The sequence below is a fragment of the Leptinotarsa decemlineata genome, unplaced genomic scaffold, assembly GCF_025532065.1.
Source record: "Leptinotarsa decemlineata unplaced genomic scaffold, Ldec_3_MD MMD2_P_RNA_scaffold_2, whole genome shotgun sequence".
Lineage (NCBI taxonomy): Eukaryota > Metazoa > Arthropoda > Insecta > Coleoptera > Chrysomelidae > Leptinotarsa > Leptinotarsa decemlineata.
The window spans coordinates 14,169,316-14,183,814 of record NW_027412529.1 but is presented as its reverse complement, the minus strand read 5'-3'; positions in this window follow the sequence as shown (position 1 = coordinate 14,183,814).

Here is a 14,499-nt window from a genome sequence, read left to right as displayed (position 1 = left end):
GATTTCAGCTTGAACCCACTTGATGTTATGTTGATGAGTCCACATGCTCTGCTTTTCCTGATTTGCTGGTTTCTCATGGCTGTGTGTGTTTCTTATGCTCGGCAATGCGAACTTTTAATGGCCTCTTAGTTTGACCAATGTAGGATTCCCCGCACTTGCAGGGTATCCGATAACTGCAATTGTTGGGCTCGCAGTCCGCGTTTGGTGGCGTGGTTTTCGAACACAAACATTGTTGTTCCACCGAATTTCAAAGAAGAAACCTGAAATAGAATTCAGCATAGATATGTTTACTCAAGAAGACAACATCTGTGAAAGTTGATAGAAAACTCAAATTATTGAATATAAATAAGAGTCCCCGAAGTGGTTCGTTGCATAATTTGACTATCTAGTGTTGGATCATGAATGCGTTGTTTTTTGGCTTGGGTTTCATACAGAAATTACTTGTTGAAGAAATACATAAAAATATTTGCTCATCATAGAATGCAAAAAACGAATTCTTTAAAAATTATTGAAATTTTGGTTTGGACTTCATTTTTATCTACCCTTAATACAAGTATCTAACTCAATCAGAAATGAAATAGGAAGTAAGGAAATGGTAGAAGTTGTAGGTAGCTATCTATATCCTTTGCTTCACAGTAATTTTCAGAACTATATGTTTCATAACCCGGTATCTGTTTTTTATTGATTGGAGAATCCGTCAACCATTTACGGTCTCAATTACATTTTTCAAAGCGAGAATGACTGCATAACATCGCCGATTGATTTTGAATCATCCTCGTCAATCCTGCACTCCCCACAACTTTCACCCGAGCACTTCCCGCTCCTATTCCTGCGCTAATCATGAATGAACTGTTGCAGCGGTGGTGGGGGTACGCCATCTACGGACTCTCTTCCGCTTGCAGCTCGCCAGCAGCTCATCTTCGCGGGCCGGCGCTTCAATCGTAGGATGCTGTGGACGGCAACGGAGCGCCAGTTCCAATGCTGATGTCGTCGTCAAAGCTCGCCGCGATCGGGAGAGTTTGATTTTGAAGCGAGGATTTTGTTTTGCGGCGCGCTCCGCACGTGTCGCTTTCGACCCGGTAGTTTTAGTACGGGAGTTACATGCATTTTTGAGGTATTTTTGGGAGAAACGTTGGGTCTCTGTCAATTTTGTTATGGATTTCACTCAAACTCAAATTTTTGTTGATAAAAGAGAATGTTAATATTTTGATTCTGATATATTTTTTAACCAATCATTTGTGATATGTCTGATAAAAAAACAGTAAACTATCCATTATAAAATCAGCAAAAAATAAAAGTCTCTCCATCTTGTGACTCCCCTCAGTTATATTTTTTTATACCACCTGTTCACATTTTTTCAGGATCACTGCAGACAGTTCCGGATTAAAACGATACTGGAAAAGTGAAAATGTTCTGAACACAGGGTGAATGGATTACTTACTGAGCAGGGTTTCATGATGAAGATACTCATTCAAAGTATTTAATTTCGAAAAATTAAAGTTCCGTAAAGAAAGTATATTCAACCAGCACTGTTAATTTATTGAAATCATTTATCTTATCCCAACCAACATATAACATTAAGATGAATATACTCAAGTCGTCACGATTGGCAACTTTTTCATTATCGAAGATACGAGAGAAATAATAGTGTTTTTTTTTTGTTGATCAACGTGGTGCTTACAGAAAAACGATGGAACATCGCGTTATCATTTCGTTTCAACAAATTTATTTTTGCAATGAGACACTCTGTATATTTCTACCTTAATCATTCACCATCTGTCGCCTGAATTGAAAAAGTTATGAATTCGCCTTTTTCACTTTTCTTGAAGTTTGTCATGATATTTAAAATTGAAAAAAATTAATACCTATTAGTTGCGAAATTTAATATTAAACTCATTATAAATCAACATATTTTGTTTGTAACTTATATTGGAAGGTGATGTTGAACAATTAATTCAATGAAACTTGTCGTTGATGTTTGTGAAATATCTTTTTCAAGCCGTTGATTTTCGTGTCAGTTCATTATAAATATTGAAATTGGTTTTCAATCATTCAAAAAATGTGAAGCGTACATAGTGTGTCAAAAAATACCGACCATGCTTATGATAGAACACAGAAAAAATTGGGTCAAACAGAGAGGTTTTCAGAGCGAGAGTAGGTCAAAGAAGACATTTGTAGTGGACAAAGACATGAAAATAAGTGTGTCACATTATTTTGAAGAAAATCGTGATTTTCGGAACTTTTCAGAACATTTTGAAAAAAGTTTCTGTCGCATAAATACAGACCCACTCTGTGCTTTTTACTTAGTGACCAAGAAAGGCGAATTACATTTTGCCGATAATTTGTGAATGCTAAAAACTGATTCTCTTGTGCGCCGGATCTAAATTTAGCAATTGGGGCATATATAACTGACAAATCATCATAACTGTTATAATTAGATACTTTTGCCAAATATTTTTCATAATCTAGAGGTATGGTGTGGTCTTTTTTTAACAAAACTCATAGGACCAGTTTTTTACGATGGTTCTACAACAAATGAGCATCGTCTGGAGTTTCTCAGAACTCTATTGGAAGATCTTTTTAATAACCTCATCTTACCTGATACCAAAAGAGTGTTTTTTCAACAAAATGGTGCGCCTTTATGCAATACTCATAATAGTTATAATTTTTAATGATCCTTTCAGTTTCACCAGAGGATCCATTCATGTGCCTCTACGTTCTCCGTACATCACACCTGTAGATTTTTATATCTGGAAATATTTGAATTTTTATTTTTGTCAATTTTTGGAAAACGAGGTGTATGAAAATCGCTACGATAGTATGGATAATCTCTAGGTAGCGATAACGAATACCATACGAATACCAACGAGTACCATCGATGGTCGTTCCGTTTCAAAAGCTATAAGAAACGTTTTCAGTGTTTCAGTGTGCCTAAAGATGGATATGTATTCGAACGGTGCGATTCAAATTTTCACAAAACATATAACAATAAATATTCCTACCAAAATTTTGAATTACATGGCAACCTTGACAAAAAGTGTAAAAGGCGCCTGACTCCATCATTTTTTGTTTTGGGATAAAATTCATAATAACGTTTCAAGTTCAGAGAAGAGTGAGCAACCGAATCAGGTGGAAATATACAGTGTGTCTAATTAAAAAACAGATTTTTGAAATGAATAACAAACGCGATGTTCAATTGTTTTTTTTAGCACCATTTCAACCGAACTCGTATATTCAATGATGAAGAAATTGGCAATACTGCCAACTTGAGTTTCATCACACGAATGTTTGAATTGTATTATTTGGATCAAAAAATGTTTTTTCGAATAATTCAATGTAGTTGTATATTTTTGACATATTCCTGATCAGGGACCTTTGATCGATCAGTCAGACATAAACGTAAGTACAGGTTTTATCTCAGTCTATTCCATGGGATGCTAACATTTCTATCTTCTGCATCCACACGATATAAATCACATTTCAAAATACAAATAAAAATTTTATGAATGTTATTTATGTGGAAGACATAGTTGAGAATTGATAGCATAAACATATCGCAGCTAGAGTTAGTTTAAATTGATTGCTCAAGCAAGATTTCGATTCCGCTAAAACTTTTGAGGAGAAACAAGATGCCGATTCTTTATTGAGAAAAACAAATTTTATTATTTATACCGATAATAAAGAACTAAATATTGCCATACTCATATCATCATAACTGTCTGGTATGAAAAAGTCTATTATTGGGATTCAAACAGAAAATACCAATAAGGGTTAACGAAAAAGTTGGACCATCCGAGAAGAGATTGATTTAAAAAATTCTTTGATTTTTATTTGCCGCTTACATTGAAAAAACATTGGAGCAAGCAATATCATGTGAAAAAAATAAGTCAATTTCTTAATTGAAGGATTTCAAACAACTATTCAACAAGTTTTAGCAAAAATCTGATGGGAGTGTGCACTTTGAATGCTTGAAAATGGTAGAAAGACCAAAGACAGTAGGTGATAATATGAAGTGAAAATTTTAGTGATTCTTTGAGGACAAATTACGTGCTTTGAAACTAAACAACGTCAAAACCCAAACCAACATACAAAAAACAGTGATATTTTGAGTTTGACATTGAGTGATATGTGCAAATTTTGGCCCTTCCCATATTTTGCTGTTCAAAAATGCGGTTGGCATGAGTTTTGGAATGGGATCCATACTGACCTAGCCATCTTTATCTAAGGTAAGTGAACGATTTGTTGGAATGATGAATGATGGATGTTCTGACTGGTTTTATCTGAAAATATTGATGAATTTGGAACAACAAGATTCATGAATGAATTCATCAACTACTGTTTTAGATTATATGCCAATCAACGATTATTTTTTGAATATTCTTATTTGTATCCAATTTCCGCTTCAACAGACTTTAACTCATATTTGCATTTATAAGTATATCTCTACCACCAATATATGAATGTTTCAGGTTTTTTTTAATATGCATCAACTACGAAGATTCTCAGCGGTGTGGTAAAATATGAATCATATTATAATCATATTAGATGTACAATATTTATCGATATTGGAAACCTCTGAAAAAATTGGGAGATATCCGGAAGCAGAGCACCACTGAGTTCTTCGGGTAGTCCTTTCAACAACCTTTCCTATCTAGATCAGGACACAGTATGATAATATGTTTCACAATTAGTTCTTCATCGCAGGAGATACATCTTCCAGGTTTTTCTTCTTCAGTTGTTGCTGATGGGTGAACCTTGTGTAGCCAATTCTGAGACCGGTTAGAATTGTCTGATGTTTACTAGAGAGTAATAGGTAATTTTGTTAGTTTGAGCTAGAATAGATTGTTTTCAAAGCTTGCCACCTTCCCCTCCATGTATTTATTGTTAGTTGTCTTATTTCATGAATAAAATCTTCGTGTGGAACACTGCAAATCAGTAGACTGGGTAGGTTTGAGTTAATCCCTCTAGCTAGTGTGTCAGCAGTTTGGTTGCCAAGTATTCCTACATGTGAAGGAACCCAAACGATTTTGACACGTTTTTCCATTTCAGTCAGTTTTCCCCAACATGATTTATTATAGAGAAAACCTTGCATACAACTCAGTGAGTCCGAGATATAGAAATTGTTAGTTTCAGATGCATATATGAGTACCTATCTATTTACGTTCAATTTATTCGACCAATATACGATAGTCAGTATTGTAATATTTTTGTAAATGAGAAATATAGCATCTGGCAATTTTTTACTGACTAAGATAACATTCTTATGTAATGATATCATATATTTTCATAAACTTTCGGCATAATCATGATTTCAGTAAACATGTCGTTGGCGATATCATTCGCATAAATTCAGTTTTCCTGATATTTACTTATTTTTAGGATTGAGTTGAAAAAAACTTCAGGTGTTACTTCGCCTTCTCTTCACAAGGTTCCCAATGAACATAAAAACAAATAAGATATTCTGTATCTCTTGTAGAAAATCAATTTCATTACTATTATTCGATTTCAGAAAAAAATTGTGGGCCTTCAGGTTCATATGTTAACATGATACTATTACATTTCTTCACAGAATAATATTTTTTCCTCGTCAGAACTGAAATGCTATCTTTCAATACGCGTTTTGCTAACTAAGTTAGTATTATGATTCTCATGTTTCAAACTCTTATGATATTTAAAAAAAAAGGTTGTTATGAAGGTTGCCTGCATTTTATACTATATTTTCGGAATTTTTTTCTGAAATATAATTTCTGTTTCGAAATGTCGTCAAACAAACCTATTCAAAACTTTTCATTCTATAGATAAATCTTTTTACAAACTTTCTATATGCTTCTTTGCTGAAACTTATTTACGATGATCAAACGGAACTTCCAGTGCATAATATTATTTTCTTGTCAGATTGGAAACTGTTGGTTCATTAGCAGAAAATACCGAATGACGAAGTCGTTGAATAAATTATTTGAACAATTTACGGAGTCAAAAAGTTATTTGTTTCACTAACTGAATTTTTTTTTTGAAAGAAAGAAAGCAATCTATTAAAAAAAATAACTCTATAAATAAATGTGTAGATCATGCAAAAAAGTAACTTACAGGCACAAACTGAAAGAAAAAGCCCTTCCGAAAGAGCTATTTCCATATACGTATTCAATTACACGAAAGCAAAATTCTTTTGAAACGAATACTTTTATATAAACACTGAATTATACAAAAAACACTTTTTCCGCTCAGTTTTTATCCCAAACATTCGTTGTGGAATTGAATCAGATATCATTCACAGGATTCTTACAGAATTTACTGAATGAAAGGTAAAAATTTCACTTACATAGAACACTGTCATCTCCACTAGTAGGCATCGATGTTTCCCCGTAAGACACTTTTTTATGGCTCTTCAGTACAAATCTGGATGACATTATAAAAAAAACACACATTGCATTCATAAATTGCGACTTTATGATATGAAATGAATTTGATCTATTCACGCAATCTATGACAACGTTATGTCTTTCATTCACTTATTTGATTAAATACTAGCCAAAGGAATCTTGTTTATATTGAAAGGGTTATAATTTTAGGAGTGAATAATTTTTGGGAAAGGAAGTTTTTGGATTTCTACTACTCCATCTTGATTCACTCCTGAAAATCACTGATATCAGTGGAAATTTTATTAAAAACAACGATAAAAATAAAATAAAAACAACAATAAGAATTAATTGGCGCTCCGGGGCGACTTCATTGATTCCAGTGGCGCATTTGCTTTTTCAGCTACAGGAAAACCCGGAAAAACCTGCAGCGTAAGAATATATAACCCTTTCAATTCAAACTGAATTTTTTTGTAAAAATTAGTTTTCGAAATATTAGCTATCAAAAAATTTCCAAAGAAATACCTTATCGTTTGGAATGATTATATTATGTATTATATTTTCGTCTATCGCATCTCCCGTCACAAATTTGTTTACTGCAATACATTTCTAGAATGTATCATATCTCAAACCTAAGTATTTCATGTCCTTGTCGTCGAAAAAACTGATATTCTTACGAAAATAAACATGTAACTAACTTTCTGATAAGTTACTTTCGATCTATTGTCTTCTCTATTTCAATTAAATGAGCAGTTGTATTTGATGAGTTTATAGTTAAACCTGCAAATTCCATATATTCAGTGAACGATTGTAGGATGAATGTTATTTTGAATCTGAATAGATTTCCTCAAAGTTATCTGATACAAAAATTAAATTTTTCTCAATGCCGTAAACCGAATAATCAATTTTTATGTCTTTGTTTTTGGACCCTCTGGTGTGAAAGGAATCTATGATGACGCTAACTGATTGATTGTTTTGATGATGCTGCTTTGGTTAATGGGAGGAGAGTGAAAAAAGTGTTAATTTCATTCGGTCTAGTGATCAACTTACCCTTTACTCATTTGTGGTCGGAAAATCGAACATTACGGTACCTGATACCGTAATGTGTTGAGTAGCAGCACATTTTGTTTTCAGAAGCAATAACGTTTTAATTTTGACTTTTGATCAGTTCTTATTCAGAGAAGATAATCAGAAATGTGACTAAAATCAAGCTGTGTACACTATTTTTGCTATATTTTCGAAAAGTCAGATTAAAATAAATATCATCTAGAAGGGGGGCAAGCCGAGGCCTATGCCCCGGGCGGCAAGTTCAGAGGGCGGCCAAATTCACACTTTACTACTCATCATTTTTCCATACGTGCAATTAAGGAAGGGAGATGAATTTGTTGGAAGCATTGGAGATAAATAAATTGTATAAAAATCCCAGTTTCACAACCCTCAATGAACAACCAGAACTACGCAGCTCTATCCTCTTAAATTTGTTATGATTTAGATATTGGACAAGGTTGTGGCCAATTTTATGATAATGGGTCCTATACGGCCAGCATCTAGAGTGGAGTACAAACTAGGATGACAGAGAGAAATGAGCTGACCGAGTTTGTACCATGCTTGGCACACTCTTCAAATCTTGAAGGTGTTCATTCTGCCCCATCATGCAAGGAAGCTAATAACCTATTAGGACTGATTCAAAAACTATATTGCTTTTTTGTTGGCTCTAGTACTAGGTGGAACATTATGAAAAAATATGTTAAACCTAACTCAGAAGGAAGTAGTTACACGAGATGATCAGCAAAATATGTTGCTGTGAATGTCCTATTGAATAAATTGCCAGAAGTAATAGAAGCCTCAACAAACTTCTCATACTCCAAAAGCCAAGAAATTATTCTAAATTTAATAATTTGGGAGAAATCAATCGAGTGAATATAGAAATTCAGATGAAAGATATCATCCTTTCCCGTTCCGTCGCACTAATGGATAGTCTGCTCAAAACTTTGCAGGAAATGACACAAAATCTAATGGAATATTGGATGAAAGAGACTGGAGAAGTTGCTAAAAACATTCATGTTGAGTCTATTTTGTACAACAGACGAATTTCGAAACGTAAGAAAGATTTCGATGAGATGTGTAAAGACGAATCACAAACGTTTCAACCTGTTCAACTACTTCCCAAAGAAATAATGATAGTATTTGATCGAATCATATCAAAAATCACAAAGAGGTTTGAATGTGGTATCATGCTGACTTTGAATTTTGCTTTTCTTTATGGTACGCCAGTTCCTCGCCGCGTATTTCTTCGTGTTCATCCTCAAAAATACGGGATGATGTTGACTCAAACATACAATTTTGGGAATAAGTTGGCAAGTATCCTTGTTTATTTGATTTAAGTTGTGCTCATTATTGGAATAGGAGTACACAAGACCAGGCCTGGCAGGTTACTGACGTCCCTTTTCGACACTGTCACGCCCCTCTGTGTGCATTAAATACGCCACGCTGCCGACACGTCCGTGCCATGATGTAGCCTTGTCTCTGCCAGACGTCCGTTCTGTGTGAATTGGGCCTTAGCAATAGAAAATCGAATTGCGCGCGAGTTTAATTATGACAATGTCATAAATTTATTTGCTGAACAAAAAGTTCGAAGAGTACAATTGTAATTTCAATTCACAATACTGTTTTTGATTTTTATTTCCAATATGCATATATTTATTTTGCATTCTATCCTGTGCTATGTATGAAATATATATCCTTCATGTTCATGTCTATATATCTGTGAATGAATAGGCCTAACACAGGAAAAACAGCGATGGAAGCATCACTTCCGGAAGGCCTATGTCCAAATTAGTGGACACCTCATAGCTGAAGTAATAAAGATAATGAAGGTAAAAATAATTATAAGTGGGAGGGGGGCATTTTTCAGTTTTTGCCCCGCCTAGAAAAAATTGAAGATGAAGATCCGGAGCTGCATATACTCAACTACAGATTTTAAAATACGTTTTTTTATGTTTAGGCCAACTGAAATGAGTAATTTTTATTCCATCTGCACCTATATCTATCTATAAGTTCAGGAACTTTTTCATGTAGAATACATTTTTCTACTAACTTTAGTGAATGAAAGTTTTTTCTAAACTATGAAATATACTCCTAATTATAATTTTTCAAATATTGCACCAAGTAGAATTGGTAATTTTCTCATGTCCTTATATTAGACCTTCAGTTCTTTCAATTTGGGAAATATATGTTACTACCGACATTAGTGAATGAAACATATCAGAAACTTCAGAGTATACTCGTAATTATGATTTTGTATATATTGTGCTCAACTGAAATTGACTATTATTTCAAAATGCCGAATGAAATAAGTGATTTGATCAATTCATAAAACATTACGACGACAGTATGGAATGAAATATCATACGATCATGTTATTACAGTACGAGTTGTTTCACAAACGAGGAGACGAAGAAGCCGAGTCCGAAATATAAACTGGACTTATAACACAATATACTTGTCACAAAAACATGCATTCACTGTTTGTTCTGAGACCTTCCATGATATTTCCAAACCTGGAGTCTTTCAACATATTTCTGTTCATACTGATGAGAGACATCTTCGGCAACAACATTGCAAATTTCTGATATATTCATTGATCCTTCACAACTTATCATATACCTAGTTTTTGTATTTCATTGGATTTTACTCATTCTATGTTCTCAATGATTTCAAATTGAGTAAGAGAAAATTATTACCTTTAATTCCTTTCTATTATTTTATGGAAGTTCTAGTTGTTTAGCACATGTTTTCCAATATTTAAAATTTTTGGCCAGGGTCCAAATGATATCTCATTGGGATTTCACCTGCGTCGATACTTTGGCTTCTTGTCACGTTTTTTCGACTTCTGTATCCAGCGGTGCAGCAGCTTCATCAGCGGAATTGTCAAAAAAAAACGAAAATTCAATTACTCGGGAGATAATATCATTTTTTATGCAATACGAATCCAAACATTTGGTACTTTGAACCCCCAAGCATTGGAGATCATTCATGAAATCGGCATTAGGATCTCCAAGGAGACGAATGTCCCAAATATTAGCATTCTGATTCAAAGATGAAATGCAGCTCCATATTTAGGTACAATTCCTCAATCAAAAGCACTAATTCTCATGTTTTTACGCAACGCAACGAATATGTACAGAACAGTGCAAGAACTGGAGTTGTGAAATGTGGTGCAAAACGATAAAGCTTCAACAGAAGAGGAAGTGGGAACTCTAAATGAGGCTGAGTTTAGTCCCCTGGCTGAGCCCTCACAGTCCCCAAAATAACTAATATCCAATTCAATTTTTAGCAGTTCAGCTTCGAATTCCTTGTCTCACTGATCCAATGAAGGATAGAATTATCGTATCCGTGACTACTCAGAAGAAGACAGCAGTAACAAACGTAGTATCTATGGCCAAGTCAGTAGCCAGGCAGTTCACTTACTCGAATTGACTGCCGTGTTGGTCGGTGATTCAAGCCCTAGTGCGACAGCTGGTTAACGGAAAAACAGATTTTAAACAGATTTTCCTTTCAAACATCGGTGATACATTCTTCGGTAAGAAATCCTGGGATTAATGTGTTGAAAAATTTCGAAAACACCCGTTTCATGCACAGTATAGCCCAACGTTTATCAAACACGAGATGGTTGTTGGCATATTTTGAAAAAGGAAGAATACATGGAAGTTATCAATATTAGAATTTCTAATAGGAAAAGTATTTTAATCAAAGTGTTCGCAGAAGTTACAAAAGAATTGTGATCAGAAGATTCATCTGAAAGAGTAATTAACACAGTCTATTTGAAGGTGATTGACAATGTTTCGTGATGAATTTCACTAGTTCGGACTTCCATTGTCTATTATATAAAATGATTTGAAATCCCTGAAACAAGTAAAAAAGAATAATTAAAAAGAGAATAGTTGAAAATAACAATTATATTAAGCAACAATAAACCTGAAATGAAATGATAGTGAAATAACCTGCAAGTAAAAATATAATAATTGAATGAATAAAAATTAAAGGAATGCAAAAAGAAAATAATAAAAAATAAAAAAATAAAAAAGTGTAGAGATTCCAAGTCACGTTAGTGACTTGGAATCTTTTTAATTATTCTTTTTTACTTGTTTCAGGGATTTCAAATCATTTTATATAATAGACAATGGAAGTCCGAACTAGTGAAATTCAACACAGTCTACTTTCAAAGTCAGATTCAAAGATTTGCCCCTTGATTCATGAGTTCTGCCATCAAGACGCCCAGATATTCCTTCGATATTTTTAGAAGGTTTACATGAGGACCTCAACAGAATTATTGAGAAACCTGAACCGATTTTAACGAAGATTGATGAAAAATTGAGCGACAGCAGAAAAACACAAGAGTCCTGGCCGAGATATTCGAATATGAACAACTCTAAGATTGTAGAGAATTTCGTTGGTCAATTAAAATCCACTATGAAGTGCACACAGTGTGGACACTCATTAGTAACCTTAGATTCCTTTCTTTCCATAGCACAAATAACTGGCCAATTGAGTTTGTTACATTGCTTAAATTCCTTCACAAGAGAGGAAACTATGGATGGAGATCAAAAACCATGCAACGTCTTCAAGGTGCAAGGAAAGAAGAAAATGTACAAAGTCCCTATCAATCTATGAGTTTCCCCGTATTTTAGTTATTCATTTAAAAAGAGTATCTCCAACGGAAAGATTCAGAAGCAAATTGAATGTTTCTTTGCATTGACTTCTTTTCAGATGGATTAGATATGATTAATTATGCAGCAGACAATGTGGCTCCTTGTCGTTATAATCTATGGGCACTTCCAAATTACAGTGGGACTACTTACAGCTGGCATTACACAGCATATTGCAGACACCCATATAGTGGCATGAATAAAACGATTCACACATGTCCCCAATTTCACCAAAATCGCTTAACTGATCAGGCATATGTCCTCTTTCATAAACAGGAGGGAACGAAGCAGCACCTCTGAGGTGTTTTTTTAACTCAATTATGTGAATTGATTTGTAATTCGTTCCAAATAAAATACTATTAAATATCTCATTTTCGATTCAATATTCAATATTCTAAGGATAATCATTCCCATATATGTTACTAGAAATCTAAGAAAAAAGCTTGCTATGATAATAAATTGGATTCACCAGAAAAGTATGAACACTGGAAAATTCCATTTTCACAAAAAAAATCGAAAACAAAATAATTTACGAAATATCTCTTTCTTTTCAGTTTCAAAATCGATTTCCAGTAATTTTAACTCTTTCGGATCAACTGAACGATAAATATTACTTCAACTCACTGAAAACACACTTGAAAAATGAAGTTCCATCAGGAAGTGGACTCATCTGTTTTTTTAATTATGCCAAACTCCCGAACTCAGTTATTCAAATAATCATTCCCGAATCACTGAAGCGTCAACCGATTTCTTTGTGTTCTGAATAAAAAATACCCGCTGGGAAATTTCCAGATGTGTGAGCATTTGAGTCAAACATTTCGACTAAAGATATCAAATTTCTTTTTGACGAAAAGGACACTTCCTCTAAACGAACAATGAAAGTTTTGTGCTTCAATTCTATCCATTGAAAACGTCTGAAATTATCTAGAATATCAAAGTGAATCACGGACAGGACTGAACTTTATAATAGAATGGAATTTGATGTTTGTCCTACTTGTTAAGAATTTTCCGGAAAACTAAGAGAAGGAATCACGAAAATATGTCACGAATAAAATGTTGATTATATTGAAAGCAAAATATAATATTTCCGTTAAATGATAATTTATTCATAACAATCCTTGAATGATTTTCATTCATGTAGAATTTCAATTTATAATTATCAAAATTCAATTTGAACTCCCTCAAGTCGTTTGATACTAACACAACAAACGTTATTCCATGGAGGTCAAAAAAACAAACATCAGGGCTTCCTTAAAGACGTCATGGGCGTGGATCATCTTCGATATCTTCTTGCCCTTCTATGAACCGTTTAAATCACTTGTACGTCACATCGTTCACCCCCAGACATTTGTAGAGAGAAAGAATAGGTTTTTGTTGTGGGTTAATCGATTTTCACAAAAAACTTCACGTCGATACGTGATTATTTAAAACGACAACTTGGCGATGAGCGGCAGATATATAGTCCAATTAGGACAAAGGCAGTGGTCCAACTGAGTGAATAAGTGTCTACCAACCGGCTGAAATATGGAGGGAGAATGTGATGCGACTCGGCAATATTGACATTGACGCTCGCATCTTGTCTCACAATGAACCATTCTGGTTATTTCATAACCACAACTCATATGATAACTTTCACCAAAGTATATGAAACGGGTATCAAAACATGTTTGGAAAAAGCGCCATTCAATAAATAGAATGAATAGCTCGTTTAGGATACATCAATGTTCACTATTCAAATAGGTATAGTCGAAGTAACTGATATAGTAATTCTAAAAGCTATCGAAAAAGTCAAAGGCCAAAAAAACCAATACAAAGAAATAATGCCGCTACGAATTAGTCCACGTGGACTGAAGAATTGGCGGTTCGTATTGGATTATTTTTACTAATTGACTTTTATGATTGGCTGAAACGTCATAAAATTAAATTTGAAGTCATGTTACGGCGACCAATAGAATGTGAGGAGGGTTAGAAGAGTTGTGTTGTCAATGTTCAGTTCAGGAACTGATCTCGATTTGAGTGTTGAAATTCGATATAGGTGAAGTTATAATTACTTAAAATTTTTGTTATTTGTTCAAAATGTGGCGTCCTTGGACGAGTACTAATAGTAATAACAAGTGTGATAACAATGCAGACTATTTCCTGTGTATTGATTCCAATAGCGCTGGTGAACAATGAGAAAAACAGAAACCAGTGAATATGATTCGGATGCATGTGAATATTGGAACATAGAGAGTATGTTTCAATGTATATGTATAAGAATCTACATATCATGTTTGATTTCGAGGGAAAAAAAACTATTACAAGCAACATCAAACCTTATGAACGCAAGACACGGTTTGATGCGGGATTACCAAAACCTTCAGATGTTCATCTGATAAAATCATTAAAAAACAATATACGACTGTGACAAAAGCAATGAGATTCCTACAATTGAA